Here is a 6,928-nt window from a genome sequence, read left to right on the forward strand (position 1 = left end):
CTTGATGCAAACATCCACCATCTCTGTCCACTGTTTCACAACACCCACCAGCAACAATTAACTTTTTGCCATGTGCTTTTGAACTCTCATTTTCATCACGTCTAGAGTCATCAATAGCAAATTTAAGACAGCAGGCATTGTGAAAGTTAGGTCCCAAATGTGGCTGGCAAAGTTCTGGTCATGGTCTGACTACAAAAACGGAAATTAATGGACACTGACTCTATTCCCTACAGAATAGAATCAGACTGTCAGAGGAATATAGATCAAAAATCTGTTTGTAGGTTTCTTTGCCTTATTGTAATCAGTAAAGGGTTTGTTGAAAACAGTTCTTGAAATGTTCTCTTTCTAGAGTTTAACATTATTTTTGGAACTATATATCAGCCAGAATTAGACATCCAAAAAACCCCAAAACAAACAATCAGCTGATGGGTATTCAATGTTTGCTGGTGTACAGTTTGAAGAATTTGTGATGGGGACACAGCAAAGAAACACGGCTTTGCTTTGTCACTGTGGTTAACTGCAGGTAAATGTAAATGGATACGATATGCTAGTCTAGTGAAAGTTGTAATGTTAGAAAGTCATTGAGGCAAAGAGTGAAGTAGATATACAGAACTAGATGTATCAGAATGAAAGAAAATGTGTTTGGTTCTTGGTTCTATCATCATCTATCATGAACATGTGGTAACAATGGTGTAATTTGGGGCTTTTTAAAAACCTGTCCTCCTATATTTCTTCAAATGTAACCAGATTTTTTTTGTGCCAACTCTATGATGTTTTTATATCAAAAATCCCTTTTCAGCTTTGTTTATAATAGTTTTGTTGTGTTGCGTCATGACTGAAAACATACATACATTCAGTAGTAACGCAAAAAAGAAAGCCTGTATTTGACAGACATCACCTTCTGTTCTACATTGTTTAAGCTTAAACAGTTACACCTGTATCAGTTTTATTGTGACATGGAGTTTGCTGGCCTCACTTACATCTTACTTTATTTCCAGTCAACTTTGAGTAGAGCTCTAATCAGTGAAAATATCTCTGTGGGTGTGCTTGGAGTTTATACGCTGCATCCAAATGTTTTGTGGATAGAACTGGAAAAGTTTGGCTTCCTTCAGATTTAATTTTAGTGGGTGTTAAAAGACCTTACATGGCAGAGGAGTTTTTAAGGCAATTCAGTAAATAGAATAATCTAAATGAAAAGCAGTCATAAGCATAAGGACAATTGCATTAAACCCATGCATTAGTGTGTTGATTTAAAATAAAATGTCTAACCAGGAAACTGTAAAAGCTTTCTCAAGGCCGGAGGATGGCGCATGTGTGAAATACTGCAAATCACTCCTGGAGACTTTCCTAGACCTAATTTTGCAAACATCGGTGTGAATTAATGAATCACAGAAAAGCAAAATGATTAATTGTGGCCAAGCTGATTAAATCAGTGCTTATTCTAGTCCACTGGCACAAACATAACTCTCAGCTTGAACCAATAATAGACAGACTGACCGAGGCTGAGGGCCAGGGCTCTCTTAATTATTACACCACTCATGCTTGCATCGAGCAGGCTGAACTGTAGCCTTTGAGGAAACACACAAATTCACCCAGGGAGTGGGGTTTTTTCTCCTTCTTTAAAAAAATAAAAAATTCCCCCTGCAGTCAGTGCACTCCTTGTTCATGAGAGTGGAAGTCGAGCTGTGCAGTTGGTTTACAACTCCCAGAGTGAGTTGTTTTTCCTCCCAGATGAGATGCTAGATTCCGGGCATCTCTTCTCACAGCAGCCCCTCCCCTTATTGCCCTGTGAAAACTAGACCATATATCCTCTTGTTGACATTAACGGCAGCTTGCTCTAGTGTGCATGCACACCGTTTTTGTCTTTCTTCTTGACATGTCGTACATGCACACAAGCATTTAAATAAGAGAGAGCTTCAAGCGAGCACAGGTCAGGAGCCGGTAATAAAAATGATGATTATTTTTGGAAAAGTTCATATGCTCATGATTCATAACTTTCATTCTGAGATTATCATGTAATTTTTATATGATCTCCTAAATGCCTGCTGTTGTAGCCTTGACATTTATCCTTCTTTGGAAACACATCAAACTGTTCGCTAACAATAATTCACAATTTGGCAAAACAGGAAATGAATCAAGGTACAACTGTGTAATAATTAAAGCATGGCTTGTAATAGCGGGAATATTTATCAATGTGTTACCTGGAGAATAAAGTAACTGCTGAATATTAGACTTTCCTAGAGAACTCTGCTCAAATACAATACTTTATCGTCACATGCTATTTTGGTTTCCTTTTGCCCACAGACAAGGCACAGTAGCTTCTGCCCACCCTCAGAGCAGCCGTCATAACAGTTTGTGAAGTGGAGCGTGTGCAGTACCACATGTGAAGCTGAATAGCAGGGGATGAGCCTAATAAAACCTTGAATTTCTGTAAATTGCGAGGGAGAGATGAGAGCTTCTTCTCGATAGATATGCAAATGGGGTGCTTTTGAGTGTCAACGTGTCAAAGGAAGTTCCAGTCAGTATAGAAAAATGAAATAGGAATGAAATTGTTAGAGGTCTTTTAGGCCAGGCTGCAGTAACTAACCGTGGAGCTGCTCAGGCTTTGCTTTTTAGAGAACGCGTACCAGTCTGTGCTCCGTGAAGTTAGAAAAAAAAGAAAGTAGTTCAGTGTCACACAGGAAAATGAAATTATCATATGTCTGATGATGAGTGCTGGTAATAACGTCGTTTCTTGAAACCCATTTGATGTTCGATCATTATGACATGATGCAAATGGAACCTAAAGGGTCAATTTCCTGAAACGCGAACATTTTCTCGTTAACCTCACGCAGTATGTAATTCATCCCTGTAGCTCTTGCGGTTCTTTTGATATTTGATGATTCTGTAGCCCATCCTAAGATGGACTGCCAGTGTTATGTCCTTTATCTACCAATCAAGCATGTAAGGATAGGACATTATGAGCCTAATAGGCAGCAGTGGTGCACAGTGCTTGCTTTGTCATGTTACATGTCTTAGTTATCTATATGTAATAAACACCTCCGTCACCAAGGGTAGGGCCCTGTTTTACAATTTTACAGAGACAAAATGTATTTGCCCTCCTTCATCTCAAATGCTAAAAGTTTACTTAAAAAAGAACTGTAAGAATGTATGATTAAATGCAGTTTTAAATGTCATGCGGTGTTTCATATCCCACTGGGAGAAGACCCCTGGGCAAACCCAGGACACACTGGAGAGGTTATGTCTCTTTGGCTGGCTTGGCCTCTACGTCCCCCCAGAATAGATGAAAGAGATAGCTGAGGAGAGGGAGGTCTGTGAATCTCTGCTCAGACTGCTGCCCTCATGATCCAGACCTGGATAAGCAGCTGAAAATGAATGGATGGAAAAGCTTCCTTTTCATGGCATCAAATGCAAAAATTGACCCAAAAATATTAGTCAATGAAATTAACACTGTTACAGTTCTATCCTTTGGAAAGAGCCAAAGCCCACATTAGGAAGCAGGAGGTTTTGGTCCGTAAGTCACTAAGTGCTCTTTTTTTTCTTCCTCTTGTATCGCTTTTATATGTACGTTTGTACTGTCTGGTTAATGCCCCAAAGTTGATTCTGTTCATCTGGACGTAGCGTTTTCAGTGGGAGAAACGTTTCGTCACTCATCCAACTCATCTTCAGTCTCAGCTGACTGCAGGTTTCCTCAACTTTATCAACAGTACATTTGCACAATGACTGAAAGTAGGACCACTGAGTGAACAATGAATAATGGGCCGGGAGGTCAGTTCCTTGATCATTAATATGCAAATTGTCATGACCATTGATCAACAGTGAGATGACCAGAATCAACCTTTTGGGATTTACTTACCTGGATGATTGAGCAGACATCAAGACACTGTCTGGTTAGCTTTAACATGAAAACTACCTGGTTAGAGTTAGGCCAGTGGTGATCCTACAACCTGATTCTAAGCAAAAATTAGAATCAACCAGCATTCATCACATTTTTGTTACAAATAATCTGATATCACCAATACCAACAACAGTTCGATAAAATGACAGATTAAAAATCTTACTCTGGAGGCAGTGACCGAGTTTATTTCAGTAACAATGCCCAAATTAGCTTTGGTGTTTGGTCTTTGAGGTGACTGCTGGTTTCCTAGGCTACTGTGTTAGCTAAGTTACATTATTCATGTGTCTCTCTCCCACATTTAGGCAGCGTTAAGTTATTTAGCAACACATTCATTGTTATTGTGGTCATCTGTTCCACTGTCTTTGACAGCACAGTTCACCGAGTGGGAGGAAACCTCTTGCGGTCTTGGACCGGCTCCAATCACTCTGAGGCAAACTGAAGCTTTTCAAATAATTGCAGTCTCACTTAGAAATGCAGACAGACTTCCAACACGTTGCTATCAGTCTGAGTCAGTCTGCACTGACACATCTGTTTGCAGCAGAGGATATGATTCAGTTGGTTGCTAACTGACTCCAGTTTTATTCCTGTATAAAAACAATGTGGTTGAGCACCTGCGTCATTCTGCAGTTGAACTGCCATCATGCAGCAATTAAATGACTGCTTGTGGAGGAATTTCTGAATTTGTCTTTCAAATTTCTGAGGTTCTGGCTGGACTGTGATGTGATTCTATGTTATTTATTGTTATTTGCAATTTTATCACAGATTGCATTAAATTGCCAACTTGACCCCACTGAATTATGAACTGATATCAGACCCACCAAAGTCACAACTATTCAAAAAGCAACAGGAAACAGATGGCACATGGTCACAAGAGTTTTGGTGATGCCGTGGTCTCCAACCACTGTTTTCCACGGTGTGACTGAGGACAGTTTTCTCCTACTCTCAGTACAACCTTTGTATATTGGCAGTGCTGTGGTTTAATTGATTTCCAGCTGTAATAAATGACTTTCATAGTGGTGTTGAGTGCCATAAGAAAGGGACAATATGTTATCATATACACAAAGATATAGATCACATTTTGTGTCAATTTCACACTTTAAAATGCATTTTTTTTCCTGTCAGGCAATCAGAATTTTATATTCATTTCTCTCTATAAGTGAGTACAGGTTTAATAGACACAGCCTATTTCACACCTGTTTTTGACTTTGTTAAATAAATGTACCTTTCCTTGTGTCACTGGAATTCACGCTCTGTTTCAGAAGATATTACACAGAGGTGGGTCATAAAAACTTGATTAAAATATATGAGGGACTAACTCACCACAGTTGACAGGATGGAAATGAGGAAAATGAAACTGTTCAGGGCAGGACTGTTTGAAACAAAAAAAAAAAAACATATTTTCATACTTACTGACATGAAGTGCAGTGACAGCTAATACTTTGCACAGTAATCAATAGTAGTTTCGGGACTCTGTAAACTGGCAAGATGAAAATTAATGACATATGCTGGAGAAGTGGAAAAGAGATGGGGAACCTTTTCTTCATATATTTGTGAAAAAGCTGAAAGTGTGTGGAAAGAGATTGAATTTGGTATTAGGAATACAGTTGAGGTAATCCCCTACTTTGTGTCTGTTTGGATTATCACCACATTGCATAAAAAATTCAAAACATGGCTGGTTGTGGTTTTGTCTGCAGGAAAAACAATCTTCACCATTGGGAATCCTCCATAATGTCTCATTTGGAGGAGAGGATGAAAATGTAAATGGGTGACTGCGTGGGAGAGAAGACATCTTTAATGAGTTATGAGAGAGCTTTCTTTTCCAAATAAAGGGACATTGATAAAAACTTCTTGTCTGAGATATATGTGTGTAGGACTAGCTAACTGCTAACTGATTGAACATTTGTGGTCTCCAGACCTTTGTCTGTATCACATGACGGTAACCGATCTTTTTCAGTTTCAGACTAAACATGACATCCTGAGAGTCGAGTGTATACACAGATGATCGATGTAAAGGCAAAAGTGGTTATCTGTTTAGAGGTGATTGGGCTGAAGTCTTAAGGGCCTCAAAATATAAAGATCAAAGGCAAACCCTCCATTCTAGTCCTAAATGTCACGGCTGGCGGAGTGAGCCGTGTGGTGTGGAGGAAAAGGAGGACCCAAAATGCAGCAAACTGATGATACGAGTGAAGTTTATTTACACGGTGGCAGTGGCAAAAACAGGCAATGAAGCATGAGTAATGACAAACCTAAACTGGGAGAAACTAAAGAGCAAACCTGAAATCTTACAAAACGGAGAGCGGAGCAGAGAGACGCAGACCAAGGACCAGGATACCAAGAAACACAGACGAGCCGACAACGAACACAGACCGACACCCACTATATATACACACACACACACAAGGTAATCGGGTAATCGCACACAGGAGGGAAGAACAGCTGATCTGAATACACATGATGACTGGAGGACACAAGCTGAACACAATGACAACAGACACAGACTTTCAGAACAAAACAGGAAATCTAGAACCCGAACCGGACACAAGGGGGGAGGACACAGAATAACTAGAACAGAGGGAAATAATCACAAAACACAAAACGCTGGGTCAACGACCCAGGACCATGACACCTAAATACTTTGGAAATAATCTTTAAATTGTTCTGTCAAAAATGATCAAATTGAGCGTAAATCAAACACATGGTTTAAAGGAGAAACTCGACATCTGATGAAACTTTCACAAACCTTTTACTTGGTAGAAAAGTCACCCAGTGCAGAAACCTAAGTGTTTGTGTGGCTGGCTACAGTAAAAAACCTTCTACATGTTCTATGAATAGCCACTGGAGTGATATAACCTGGACAGAGACCGTAGGAATGAAGCGATTTGTGCTTAGAAACCAGCATGGTGATTAGGTTGAAAAGGTTGAGTCATTTAGATTTATGACTTTAGTGATTTTTTCCTCTTTTATTTGCCGAGGTTTAGATATGCATTCTCCTGCCAATCTAACGCAGGTGAGTGGATTGATGTTTGAAGT

Source organism: Rhamphochromis longiceps, linkage group LG6, assembly GCF_057381845.1.
Source record: "Rhamphochromis longiceps isolate RC_006_pf linkage group LG6, R_longiceps_female_GT1.1, whole genome shotgun sequence".
Classification (NCBI taxonomy): domain Eukaryota; kingdom Metazoa; phylum Chordata; class Actinopteri; order Cichliformes; family Cichlidae; genus Rhamphochromis; species Rhamphochromis longiceps.